The 15383-nt window shown below is 31.3% G+C and overlaps 1 long non-coding RNA gene across 1 annotated transcript; it reads left to right on the top strand.

Moving 5' to 3' along the window:
* Nucleotides 1-6431: 6431 nt before the first annotated feature.
* Nucleotides 6432-13067, top strand: LOC132723918 (uncharacterized). The gene is made up of 3 exons (XR_009624812.1): nt 6432-6508; nt 9749-9860; nt 11872-13067. It is a non-coding gene; the product is annotated as an uncharacterized LOC132723918 (long non-coding RNA).
* The last annotated feature ends 2316 nt before the right edge of the window (nt 13068-15383 follow it).

Genomic DNA, 15383 nt, shown 5'->3' with positions numbered 1-15383 from the left:
AGGCGACCTGAAAACAGGAGATCTTGCACATCTTCGCTTCTAAACTGTTGGATTTCTGAACTGTGGGCTTTTTCACCCCTAGAACAATATTGTTTAAATCCGTAGAACTGCTATGGAGACTTTAAAATTTAGAACAGGTCATGTCTTGGATGCCAGTTGAGCGTGACCAGGGTTGAAAATGCATATACATGTAGTCAGGAATCTGACAATTGTCTATAAAGAATTTTTTAGATAGACATCAAATTAACAGGCATATGTGTATGAAGCTGTTTTGTTGCCTAAATAAAATTGCCAAAAAAAGACTGTAAATGAAGATTTGTTTTTTGGGTTTCAACTGTCAAGTTAAAAATGCTCTGACACTGTTAATGTGCCATACAACGACTTTTCAGCTTTAACTGAGTCGGAAAAAAGACCCCGGTTATCTCAAAACTTGCAGGCCCTATTTGATACAATTTTATGATGTATCAGCGCAATGCTTTTACGTTTATTAAATGATAAATGAAATATTTTATACAAATATCAGGTTCGGACATTGATTTGTGATTCGAACGCTCCGGATGACATCACTAGTTTCCGTGCATTATTTCAGGCAAGATAAATAGAGCCACCAGCTTTCAGCTACGTGGATTTGGGCCCTCGCGTAAGAGAATCCAAAGTCATTCGCGAGACTCGGAAAACGGTGAGTGACCATTGGTTCAAAGTCAACCACCTTAACCACTCCGCCCTGGAGGCCCCTAAAGGATATATACACATTACGTTTATAAAGTCATGTAAGCTGTACAAATGCCTCGGAAACCCTGAAAATTCTGGTAAGTCGCAAATACACAAATGTACATGATTTGTCTAGAATGTCAATCCACGCTGCAAATTGAAAAGGTTATACATTGCAAATGTCACACCACAACAAAATGACTCGAAGCCGTTTCGCGAAAGGTTGGCGTAATGAGGTGACGTGCGATAACACCAGGAAATATCACGGAAAGTCATACAAAAGTCGAAAAGCGACAAAATGTTAGGAACTACGACTTTAAGGAATAATTTAAGAATTAAGAGATATGTTTGACGTTTTATCTTCTGAACGCTTATTATTTCCTCCTTAGAGGTTATTTGATAATTGTACATACTAGTACATGTAACTTTGCAGGTTGTTACTGCAATAGGTTATTATAAAAAGGACAAATTTATAGTTTTTGCCATTCTCTGTGAAAAATATAACGTATCTAACTACTTGTACATGTATATGACAGCGTAATAACTTTTCAATCCCTGAAGAACAAAAAAAATCTCAATGAAACCCACTTATAAATGTTCATATTTCATGATAAAAAGCGGTTTTGAATACTTCAACTACTTTAACTTAATGGTTTTCCACTGGAGTCATACTAATTCCACTATCATATTTATTTTCCCAGCAGTAGGTTTTTTAACGTAAGCCGATTCTGAACTGTATTAACCGCATTTACAAATGTTTATGCAATACGTGACTCACTTTAAAACAACACATTTAAAACATAAATAATGTAGGTATAATTGTGTCTAGTCGTCTTCATCAGCATCGTCATTGTCCTCATCATCAAAGTCGTCATCATCGTAATCATTTTCATCATTACCACCACCACCATGTAATTATCATCACCATCATCATCGTTAATGTCGTCGTCATCATATTCATTTCTATCATTACATCCACCACCACTATCTTCATCACAATAACCATTATTACTATCAATATCGGCGTCGCCATAATTATCATTATCATCATTATCATCATCATCATTACAACCATCATTAATAACATTATCATCATCATCATCGATGCACACTCATTATAATTACCATTACCATTATCACCATCATCATCATCATCATCATCATCATCATCATCGATGCACACTCATTATTATTTCCGTAGAAATGCCATTAGCATCTTTAATGTTGTATAGAGCTTTAAAGTTACTCATACTCTATTTATTATTTTAATAATGAAAAACATTGTCTTTCCTTGCAGAAGTCAATTATAGCGCGATTTCCACAAAAGAAAAAAAAATTCTGTATATATATTCTATAAAGTTGATATTGTAAAGAAATTATATTGTTAAGAAGTAGAACTAATTTGCACCCCTAAGAGCAAACGCGTTACATGTAACACGTATACATGTATGATTATCGTAAATCGGAGCCAATCTGATAACTTCTTTACTCTAATTGTGCACAAATGTGAATAAACATACGTATCTTTCAGCAATGTGGAATCGGCAAATTATGTGTAAAGAGTAATACACTTATTATACAATGTTGCCAAAACTCATTATTATCGTCTGCTATTCTGCCAGACTGGTATTTGGTACAACTTGTTAGCAGAAGTTTATCGAGAACCAATCTATTTATAATACTTAATCAAATCCGTATGAAGCAAATTCTTTGGTGCCATCAACATGAATTTTTATGGGGAAAGTAAGTAGTTTGCCACACAGGGACCACACCGAAGGGCAATTCGCACAGATATCTAAAGTGTCTTTTTACAAGAACATCATTTTATTTATTTATTTATTTATTTATTTATTTATTTATTTATTTATTTTTATTTATTTATTTATTTATTTATTTATTTATTTATTTATTTATTTATTTATTTTATTTATTTATTTATTTATTTATTTATTTATTTATTTATTTATTTATTTATTTATTTATTTATTTATTTATTTAAAATAAACTTATTTTTTATTTATTTATTTTTTCATTCATTCATTCATTCACTTATTCATTGTTTGTTTGTTACTATAATATACTATAAAATCGCTGTTCAAGTCTCTTTTTCTAGAATCGGCCCTGATTTCCCTATTGATTTGACTACTATTTTGTATGTTCCAAAGAAAATACTACATGAACTTGAAATTCTATCAAATCATCAATATTAATGATAATATCAAAACATACCCCCTTATAAATATGGGGGGGTATATTTTGGATATCATTGACCTGTATATTTTGGATATTAATAAATATCGTTAATATTGGTAAAATTTCAAGTTCCTGTGGAAAGAAAAAGTAATATTCTAAGTTCATACTGAAAATGTCTTTCGTCCACCCATTCATGAATGATATACAATTCTGGTAAAAACCAATTAACCATTGAAAAGTTTATACGGATATCTTGTCATCATATGTCTACTAGTTCATTTTTTTTTGCTTGGACGCCCTTTTATGCTTTGCATCAATGCTTTGCTTGTTTATAATTGGAACAACTCGGTGATTAATTATTCATGATCTTTATCCGAAGATTGACGGAAAAGTCAAAAAGTTGCAAGAGTATCTTATTTTACCAAATGATAAAGGAGCGTAACGATATTATTGAAATTTAAGCAGACGACAATGACATAAAGTTGTTTTTATAATAAGCATATTATCTATCAAAGATAGTTTGTGAAATATGAGCAGGTATAAAAAAACAGCCTAATTAGGAAGATTGTTAGATTAACTTTCTTTTGACATTGATGGTCGAATTATATTAAAATAATTCAATCGCAAATGATTTTGATAGCGAGAATTCATTGTGGTATCTTAAAGGAAAAAATCCTCAAATTCTTTTGTTTAAGGTCTTAAAGCGCATTCTTCCTAAGAAACAAATACTTTTTTACTTCTTAACAATAAGCAAAACATGCATTATATAATGTTAATATAATGGTTTTAGAAAATGCAAGATGCTTGTTACCATAAGAAAGTAGCGATAAATGTGAACTTTGTCATAAAAAATAGCAAACTGTAAACAAAGTACATGTAGTATTTTGACTTCCATACAAGATAATCATTCACATTAACTGATCTTGTTGTCAAAAAGCAACAGACAAAAGCTCAGGTAATTGGCCAATGAGTAACTTTTTGGGTACTATGAAAGTACACCAAAATTAATAAAGCTTTTGAGAAATAGAAATAAAACATTTCTTGGGTATAATGGCCTTTTCATTGTTGAATTGGGAAGATATCCGATATCTATCATATGTAAAGAGAGAGTTTTGAACTATTGGGTGAAATTAAACAGAAATAAAAGTTCGCTTATTTATAACATTTTTCAACTGCAATATCAAGAAACATACAATCAAAATTGCATATTATGGGCAAAACATGTTAAATCTCTTCTAGATTCTCTCGGGTACGGCTATATTTGGTACAATTTCAACGACGATATTTCTATGAGTATCTTAAAATGCAGATCAAGAGATCAGTTTAAACAAGAATGGGGTGGTTCTATTCGTAGTATGTCCAAACTTGATTATTATGTAAAATTTAAGAAAGAATTTGGTTATGAAAAATATCTTGATTTTATTGAAAATGACTATTTGAGAAAACTATTTACATGTTTCAGATTATCAGCGCACTCGCTAGCTATCGAAACTGGGAGATATATAGGAACTGATAGAATAAATAGAATTTGTAGATATTGCAATTGTAATGCCATTGAGTCAGAGTACCACTTTCTTATGACCTGTCAAAAATATTCAAATATTCGTACCAAATACATGCCACATATTTCGTGGCCAAATCTTAATTTGTTCAACCGTATGATGGGTTCAAATAAAAAGAAAACTGTATTGAATATGTGTAAATATCTTAAAGAAGCATATACTGTTAGAAACGATGTCTTATAAATGTACACTTTTTCTGATCACTATGAATATATATGTATATGTGTTGATAAATATTGTTTCATATAAAATTGCTTTATATGTTTGTATATATGATCAATATTTGAAGTATTTTTTCTGTTCATTAGCCAAAGGCAAGTTTTTGTCGATATTTGCTAATAAAAGTTGTTGTTGTTGTTGTTGTTGTTATCAATATTTTATTTACTATCTGTGACATTGATTTATATTGATTTGACAGTGACCTTTGGTGATATAACAGACTCTGGCAAAAGGAAATCACAACTTTTGTTGTCGTATACAATTTAATTAGCTACTTAATATAAAGCATATTGATTTTTCGTGCGTTGTTGCGCACGTGCCTTTTCGGAAGTTTATAATAAAAAGTATTTTATTAAGACCAATAGGTTCTAGAATCTTTACTTAAAGACATATTATGCTTATCTTTAGGTAGACGCTTATCTTAGGTAGAATACATGTACTTTAATTACAGAAATTTATTGAAATATGGAAAATTCTTACCGAAAATGTTTGATTTGAATAAAAGAATGAACAAACTATGTTTGGTAAGCCGCATTTCCTTAAAGTGGTCAAGTTAACTTGGTCTCTCCTTAAAAAAAACTGCCAGTATTTTTAATGACACTGTATATTCATACTATGTTTACATATAGTGAATAGAGTGTAAACATATCTTAACATATATATGTTAAAATATCTTCTCTATTTGCACTCAAAAGATGTTTATTTAACATTTCAAAATGAGACTGTATAGCAATTATCAATCTTTTCAAATATCAAATTTGAGCATAATATCAATTAATCTTACATATTTTTGCAGGTATGCGTGTGCATGCGCGTCTGTAGAAAGCAAACAAAGAAAATCACGAAATTGATAACGTGCAAAGAAGTACTTTATTGAAACTAATTCAACTGTAAGACCCATGAGAGTACATGTGTAATAATTGCATTGAGACAAGATAATGAACAGTGTACTTCGTTCATTTCAAACCAATATTGCATAAATGAGAGTTCAAAAACAAAATTATTGATATCGTCGAAGTATTCCAAATGGTAAATATTTTTTAACTTAAGTCACTTCGTTTGGGACTATTGTAGAAAATACATCAGTTATAGATATATGAGTATATAGGTGTTATTTAAGTTCAGTTTTAACCTTATCAGAGACTTATATAACAGAAAATTAAATTTAGATATAATAGCTCCATGACCTAATTCAGTAATCATATTGCCAAAAGGGTTGCTAATTTCCCTTTTTTAGTTGGGACGTAGTCCCAACTAGTGCACTTACAAACCCGAAATTTCCAACCATACAGGGTAACGCCCACTGCTGTGACGTTTCATCGCCACTCTAAATGCTATATTGTATTCTAACATATCAACGTAAGCTGAATTCATAGTGATCACCCGACCATGACCGACGCATAACCGCCGCGAGTGAAAAATAGTGCTCTGAATTTCTGAAAACTTCGATTTATTGCGAACAGAAGTGGAGACAAGAAATTTATTTTTTGAAAATAATGTGCAATTGAGCTTGAATTACGGTATTAGAAACGTAGCGGATATAATTTGAAAGGTCACATAATTCTATGAATGGGATAGTAAATTAATTGGGTCATAGTGCTTGACCGCTTGCAATATTTAACTTACTCATCCGCCTTATCATCACATTTTTTTGTATTATATTCCAGAATTTTTGAAAAAGACATTATTTATCGGATAAATTTTGTAGTTTATAATTGCAAAGTGGATATTCCCCGATAATTAGGTTAAATGAATCCGACAACTTCCGGTATATTTTTCGACCTACTTCACGAGCATAATTATCAGCCTGTTAAGCTCATAAGGTATGTTATAAAGCAAAATATGTTATGAATTTGATGACTAATAATATTAAGTTTATTTATTGATGCCAATTTGTTTCCAAGGACTAAAACTTTCGTAAATAATTTCGAAGTAATTTGGAGATCTCGAGTCTTTCGTACCCAAGACATTTCGATCATACATAGACTGCAAAACCGACAGATTTTACAAATTGATATTACACAGATGTCTGCCTTTACAGGAAAACCGGCATATACGCCTACAATTTTTTGGTCTTGTCACGGCCGTTACGTCTCTACCAAATGGGGCACATTCTTGAATATTTCAGAATAATTTTATTTTGACCTTTATAAATTATTATATATATCCTCAAGGTACTTTATACCGGGAGGTACTTTGTACCGGGAATGTCCAGATATTACAAACAATACTTACATAAAAAAATTCTTTTGTATGCAAGTGTTTTTCACATTAATTTCATACAAAATAAGCATTTTTTGAAGAAAATTCAAAGTTTTAATAACCCTATTCACATAGGTAGTCAGACTATTCTCTCCCTTACCACTTCCTCCCCTGACGGTTCTCTCCCTATTTTGGGGGAGAACCGTCTGCATATTTGCAAATAAGCAGACAGTTCCTCCCCATTGTTATTTTTATTAATGCATTATTATTGAAGTATTTAGATGTTAAATAATGGGTAAGTTTAATATAAATTGATATGAATTAGAAAAAAATATTTTTAAAATTGAAGTATTAAGATGTTAAATAAATAGGTAAGTTTATTATTAATTGATAAAAATGGGAGAGAAAAAAATATTGTATTGAAGTATTTAGATGTTAGACAAATTGGTAAGTTTATTATTAACTGATAAAAATTACAAAAAAAAAATATTGATGTATTAAGATGTTTAATAAATTGATAAATTATTATTGATATAAATTAGGAAAAAAAATCATCGAAGTATTTAGATGTTTAATATATGGGTAAGTTGATATAAATTAGAAAAGAAAATGTTTTAGCATAATAATTAATTATTCTGATTTTTTTAATCAGATCTAATGTATACTTTTTAATGTGTTTAGTCACTGAAAATAATTAAAATGAATCATTTACTTGATTAGGATAATCATTAGGTATTAACTATATTGTGTTGTATTTATTTTATTCATTATTTTATTAATAAATAAATAAGAATAAAATTTATTAGAAAAAATGATTAATTAATGCACTTTATACCCAAATGTCATATTTTTGTATAATGAAGAAAGTTGTTCAATACACATGTGCATTAAGTTTGCTGTCAGAGATAATTAAGATGTTTATTAATTCATTACTCAAGAATCAATGTGTTGATTAGATTAAAATAGCTGTGAAAAGATGTTGAGGACTAAATATTTTAGTAATTATTTGGTCTTATATATTGTTTCAAGTGAATGTCTACATTTCCTTTAATCAATTTTGTATAAAAGTAATTGTGAAATGTGTTTGCATACCAGTTGTTGCTTATTTATTTTCTAGAACATACTTGTTACCATGTTATTTGCTATTTAACAAATAAATAAATATCACTAGACCTTAACATAATTACAGGTGTATATCAATCACTGTCCAGTTATCTTAATCTCTCACAATGAAGGTGTTGATAGGATTGAAATACCTTAAAAAGGTGTTAAATTTACAAACACTTTTCAGATAAACATAAAACATAAAATGCACTGAACATCAAACACATTCTTTACATAATCTTCATTAAGAAATGCTAAATATTAGATTAAGTCAAAACTAAATGATAACTTATAAAAATAAAATTGGGGGAGAACTGTCTGCTTATTTCAAATTTGGGAGAGAACCGTCAGGGGAGGAAACGGTTTGGGAGAGAACCGTCAGGGGGAGGAACTGGTAAGGGAGAGAATAGTCTGTCATTCTTCACATAAATGTGTTTTACGTATAAAAACCAGTAATATTGCTAACAATTTGGACCCATCATGATATTTTGAATGTGTGTGCAAATGCTTATCAAATTATTACCCTTTTACTGTGTGATGACTGATAAATATTGAATAGAACTTTAGTATCATTAACAGCAATGGACCATTTACATATGTTTTTAACTTTTTATTGATTGCTTAAAAGTCATTCCTGGTATTAAGTACTTAAAAACAAAAATGGCTGCCACTCATAAGAGGTTATTAACAGAACTATCTTTTTGATGTATAGTTAAAATTTCTTTTAGATATTTGTTATTTTCATCAAAAAATGGTACCTCCTACAGAAAATAACTATTTTATATTAGATTTTTTTTGTATTATCTGACGGTGGGCCAAATAAGGCTTACACTCCCGGTAGATAGTACAACCAGGATATCTATTTAAAGTCTAGCCATTTCATTTTGGGTCATCTTTTTACAATTTGAATAATTATTCTGGAAAAACGAAGTGCGCAAATGATCTAAAGGTTTGTACAAAGATTAGTGTTCTAAACATTCATCAAACGGTACATTTATCTGGAAAAGATATTTCAGTCCCATCATGACAAAATACCTCAATGGAACCCCTTTAAATTGAGTAACACTTTTTTTAAATGTATGGGTAAATTCCATTTTCAGTGGTTGAAATTTTTCCTCTTTTCTGATTAATCAAGCTATAGTTTCCCATTTATAAAGCCACAGGTTGTTTTGAAAGTTGAAAAAAAAAATCACTGCCACCTTGATAATTGTTAACCTGAAAAATCTTCAGGCACTTAAAGGGATTTAAACCCCAGACCTCTTGATTACAAGGCAGACACACAACCATGTCGCGAAAATGTCAACACAACAGCAAGACTGTTGGAAATGATCTATACCTGTTCTCAATACATGGTTGAAGTAATTTATCAGTGTTAATTAGACATTTTATATGATTTAACAATTTTTGACACTACTGATATTCACATTTTTTTCACAAATCTACATGTAAAAAATAGATATCATAATAAATGATAGAACATTTTCTATTTTAGTGGTAATACTGTGGAGTAATATGAAGAAATATTATTAATATTTTATTATCATAAATTTTTCAAATTTTAATTATGTCATTACATGCTGTACACAATCATATTATAGTGTAAACATATATATACATTGTATAGACACATATATACATTGTATATACCAGAGACGTTAAAATACATAAAATGTATTTATATGTCTCTGTATATACACACACTAAGAGAGTAGTATTGGATGATTTTGAAAATGAAATCTCTAAATTGATATTTTCAGGGAAATAAAAGATCATTTACTTTAATATTCACTTGAAAAGGCTGGTACATGTAACTAGAAAAAAGTACAGTATAAGATTAAAGAAAGACTAGAAGATTATTACAAAGAACAGGTACTTATATAATATTTAATGTATATTTCACCAACCAAACTGTTTTCCAAAAAAAAATAATGAAAACATGCATTTTTACCAGTGTCACCACGGGTCAGATTAACAGACCCATTCCCAAATAATGCCAAATATGCTTTTATCCTTTTCCAAGTTTAGAAAAAAATCATAAGTCAAAATTCCCGTTATCAAAGCTGACAATTTTTCTTCATTCCATTTCAATCCAATATGGTACCAGACAGATGATGTTCAAAAACACATTCCATTGTCAATTTTTTATGTATTTTTTATGCTTTGAATGATATACAATTTGTTGGATTAACAACTTTGTACATGGTACTAAATATTTTTCCCAATCAAGATGCAAAATTTCTTAACCCATTACTTCATGAGCATTTTGTGAAAAATGGCTGTTTTCATTGAAAAGTCTCCCGTTACAAGTTCAAATTGCTATAATACTATAAAAACTGCTTCAACACTAATCAAACTTGGCACAAATGTTGACTGGACCATTGCCCTTGCAACAACATGCTCAGGCTTAAATTTTCTGTTACAATGGCAACGAGGGGACATCTCAAAATTGCCCAAAATCACTATTTTGCCTCGATTTTTTCAATCAAAATTGATTTCAAAGTGATGCCACTTCTCAATGGATTGAGATATAGTCAAATGCTTTTCAGCGTTGGTTACACGTTAGGTTATGAAGTTATGATCAATCTGGGGTCATTTACAGCCTCTCACAAGTCCAAAATTTTCTTGGCATCATGCTTAGAATGGTTTCACACAGGTCAGTAAGACCGGTGTACACAATGTACTGTCTGCACATATGTGTCAGAAAAAATATCACAAAAAAGGAATTTAGTATTACTATGAGTATTTATTAAAGAAATTGTTTTTCAAATATATTTAAATAGTATTATTGAAAGTCATTTTGTATGACAGACACACAAATCTAGTGCTCTGCATTATAAAGGTAAGAAGAGACAAATAAGATAAGCATTTTTAGCTCGACTTTTCGAAGAATATGAGAGCTATTGTAGTCGCCCCGGCGTCGGCGTCAGCGTCCGCGTCGGCGTCTGCGTTGGTTAAAGTTTTTTGTAAAGTCAAATATCTCAATTATTGCTTGAGATATTCAATTGAAACTTACAATACTTATTTATAGTAACTAGGTACATCAGATTGACAAGTTGGATAACTCTACCTACAATATTGACAGAATTATGCCCCTTTTTAACTTAGAAATTTTAGTTAAAGTTTTTGTAAAGTCAATTATCTCATTTATTGCTTGAGATATTCAATTGAAACTTACAATACTTATTTATAGTAACAAGGTACATCAGATTGACAAGTTGGATAACTCTGCCTACAATATTGACAGAATTATGCCCCTTTTTGACTTAGAATTTATGTTAAAGTTTTTGTAATATCTCAAATATTTTCAAAGTCCATTGACATATGGCTTTGAAACTTTGCACACATGTTCACCATCATGACCCCAACCTGTAGACAGGAGGAGGTAACTGTATCCAGCATTTTGACAGAATTATGCCCCTTTTTCGTCTTAGAATTTATGTTTTAAGTTTTTGTAATACCTCAAATATTTTCAAAGTCCATTGACATATGGCTTTGAAACTTTGCACACTTGTTCACCATTATAACCCCAACCTGTAGACAGGAGGAGGTAACTGTATCAAGTATTTTGACAGAATTATACCCCTTTTTCAACTTAGAATTTACTTTTAGGTTTGCATTCCACCTCAGATATTTTCATATTCTATTGAAACAAGTTGATATTTTATACTTTGAGAACATAATAGGACTCTGTCCAAGGCCTTTAACTTTAACATGGATTTAAAGAAAAATTTTGTCCTTTTGTTATTAACTCTGAAAATTTTACATTATCAAGGCTCTTTTACTATCAAGCACTTAGAATAGTCGAGCGTTGCTGTCCTACTGACAGCTCTTGTTTTGCAAATTATTGCACTTCATATAATTTTTATTGCTTTTTTTTAAGGTGGACATGTGTCACTGTCAAGCGAATGAAGATAAGCATCACACTCGGTGGGAATCTCCAGTTTCCAGATGTAGTGATCATAACTGTATAGGCACCATTAACACTTTGGACTAGTTGGAGTATTTTAGAGGGCTAGTCTGAATTGAATCGCCTGTCAATAGTAAAGGCCAGTCATGAACATTGTGTTGAAGGAAAATGTTAAAACTCGGATTTTCCGCTTAACCAATCATTACTTTACCTTATATTCAGTGCGGTAATGTAGGAAATGGTTACTTTCTGGAACGGAGCTGTCAATTATTTTTAATTTTTTAGCTTGTTAGTGTTATCGTCGGACAGTTGTGAAGTAAAGACATCGCAGTTTGACTGTATACAAGTTGCCTTAAAGAAAGTATGTCGAAATCTTAACAGTTATTCGTTGATTTTGTAGAAATTGACCAGAATTCACCTTTGTTTACACGCATCGCTTGGACGTCGAAAACGACATGCAATGACATTTCAGTGAAATTTGGAAACTTGCTCGTATTTTGGAGCATTTTGTAGGATTTCGATGAAGTAAAAAGTGTTTATGATAGGATACATTATTCCTAGAGACAACCACAAAGATAAAATAGTGATCTGGTGTATTTTTACCGAACAGTTCTTGTTTGTTTTGCATGATATATTTCTCTCGTTAGGGACCTTTATTCTTTATATATAGTATTATGAGCGTATATGGGTAAATGTGGTATATTGTGCCTGTGGTTTTAACATGTATCTTAGCTTGCCTGGTGTAATGATAAGTAATAAACCTGAGAATTGAAACTATGAGAATAAATTGTTGTTATTAGTCCCCTTCTATTTTCATTAAGAGGGGACTAAAGGCTGACCCATTTCTGTATGTCAATGAAAGCTGAATTTTGCTATAACTTAAATGGTACAAAAGTTAGGTTCATCATACTGGTATCTGATATAGAACTATACAGAGATTTAGCATGTTATTATAATTTATGCTCCTGAAAGGGAGAGAATATAGTTGCGGTCTTAACCATCTGTCGGTATGGACTCAAGTAATATTCTGGATAAATATCTGTGTTCATTCCATACAGACTTGTACTTTTGGGGAAAAAGGTTGCTCATGGGAGGAAAATATGTTTTTAATGGTGTTTTTGAGATTTTAGTTGATAAAGGAAAAAAAACATAGTCTGTACTTAGGAAGACATTTGTTCTCACACTCTTGTCCGAAATATGAATATAACTAGATATGTATTGAAGGGATTTTATGTAAACTTCACAAAGTGATAGAGACTTTTAAGAGGAAGTGCAATGTTCAAGAAACATAACTCTACCTTGCTTCATGTTTTAATTATATCCCTTAAGTTAAAAATGCTTATTCCAAACTATCACTGAATCTAAATCAACTTGAACGACTCGAATTTTCCAATGTGTCAAAGAACCATAACTCCATTCCTTAGTTTTTAGCTCACCTGTCACAAAGTGACAGGTCAAGCTTTTGTGATCCCTTTTCGTCCGGCCGTAAACTTTTACTTTAAATGACATCTCCTCATAAACCACTATGCTAATTTCATCCAAACTTCACAAGAATGTTCCTTTGGCTGTCACCTTTAAAAATTGTGCAAAGAATTTAATTCCATGCTGAACTCTGGTTGCCATGGGAACCGAAAGAAAAAAACTTTAAATATCATCTTTAAAAAAACCCTAAGAGCTAGAGCTTAGATATTTGGCTTGAAACATCCTTTAGTGAGTGTCTACCAAGTTTTTTAAATAAAAGCCCTGGGGTCAAAATTGGCCCCGCCCCAGGGGTCATTGATTTTCCCTATGTGCATATAGTAAAAACTTTATAAAATCTTCTTTTAAAGAACCCAAAGAGCTAGAGCTAAGATATTAAGCATGAAACATCATCTAATGAGTGTTTACCAAGTTTGTTCAAATAAAAGGCCCGGGGTCAAAATTGGTCCTGCCCCAGGGGGTCATTAATTTTCTTTAAATGCATATAGTAAAAACTTAAAAAAATCTTCTTTTAAAGAACTAAAAGAGCTAGAGCTAAGATATTTAGCATGAAATATCTTCTAGTGAGTGTTTACAAAGATTGTTAAAATAAAAGCCCTGGGGTCAAAATTGGTCCTGCCCCAGGAGGTCATTAATTTTCTTTAAATGCAAATAGTAAAAACTTAAAAATCTTCTTTTAAAGAACCCAAAGAGCTAGAGCTAAGATATTTAGCATGAACATCTTCTAATGAGTGTCTACCAAGTTTGTTCAAATAAAAGCCCCGGGGTCAAAATTGGCCCTGCCCCAGGGGATCATTGATTTTCCCTATATGCATATAGTAAAAATTTCAAAAATCTTTTTTAAAGAACCCAAATAGCAAGAGTTTATATTATAAGTTGAAACATCTTCTAGTGAGTGTCTACAAAGTTTGTTCAAATAAAAGCCCTGGGGTCAAAACTGGCCCTGCGCCAGGGTTGTCATTGTTTTTAACAGTATGTGTTAGTAAAAACTTAAAAAATCTTCTTTAAAAAAACCCAATAAACTAGAGCTTTGATGTTTAGCATGAATCATCTTCTTATGGATTCTTCCAAGTTTGTTCAAATAAAAGCCCTTGGATTAAAACTGGCCCTGCAGGGTGGGGGGGGGGTATATACAGGTGAGCAACCTCAGAGCCATCATGGCCCTCTTATTTAATTATCTACCTTTATTATACATGTACTTAATTATGCTTGTCCAGAGAAATACTGGAAAAGAGTTGATGAAATTTGATTAAACTTTTACACAGCGAAAATAATCAAGTGAAGGAAAGTATTTTTTCAAAGAACCCTAATTTTTGTGTCACCTTGAAAAGGTGACATAATAGGGGTTACTTTTGAAGAAAAAGTGCAGTGCACAGGAACCAGTACACTGTACTTCCTAATTTTTGAGTTATTGCCCTTTGTTAATTTTCATATTTTATTTTTGTCCGGGCCATTTCTCCTAATGAATAAAAGCCATGGACTTGAAACTTCATAGGATGATAGGTCTCATTAAGAAGAAGTGCAGTGCACAAGAACTGTTACTCTGCATTTCTTATTTTTTGAGTTATTGCCCTTTGTTTATTTTCATACTTTAATTTTGTCCGGGCCATTTCTCCTTAAGTATAAAAGCTATGGACTTGAAACTTCATAGGATGATAGATCTCATTAAGAAGAAGTGCAGTGCACAAGAACTGGTACTCTGCATTTCTTATTTTTTGAGTTATTGCCCATTGTTGATTTTCTTTCTTTATTTTTGTCCTGGTCATTTCTCCTCAAGTATGAAAGCTATGGACTTGAACCATCATAGTATGATAGATCTTATTGATAAGAAGTGCAGTGTTCAGAAACTGCTGCTCTGAACTTATTATTAGTCCCCTACCGGTTTACCGGAGGGGACTTTAGGTTTACCCTCCGTCCGTCTGTCCGTCCGTCTGTCAGTCCGTCCGTCCACAAAACTGGATCCCGCAATAACTTGAAAAGTAGTGAAAATATTTTTATGAAACTTG

Source organism: Ruditapes philippinarum, unplaced genomic scaffold (assembly GCF_026571515.1).
Source record: "Ruditapes philippinarum isolate M1 unplaced genomic scaffold, ASM2657151v2 ctg874_1_1_1_1, whole genome shotgun sequence".
Lineage (NCBI taxonomy): Eukaryota > Metazoa > Mollusca > Bivalvia > Venerida > Veneridae > Ruditapes > Ruditapes philippinarum.
This window is presented reverse-complemented; position numbering and strand designations above follow the sequence as displayed.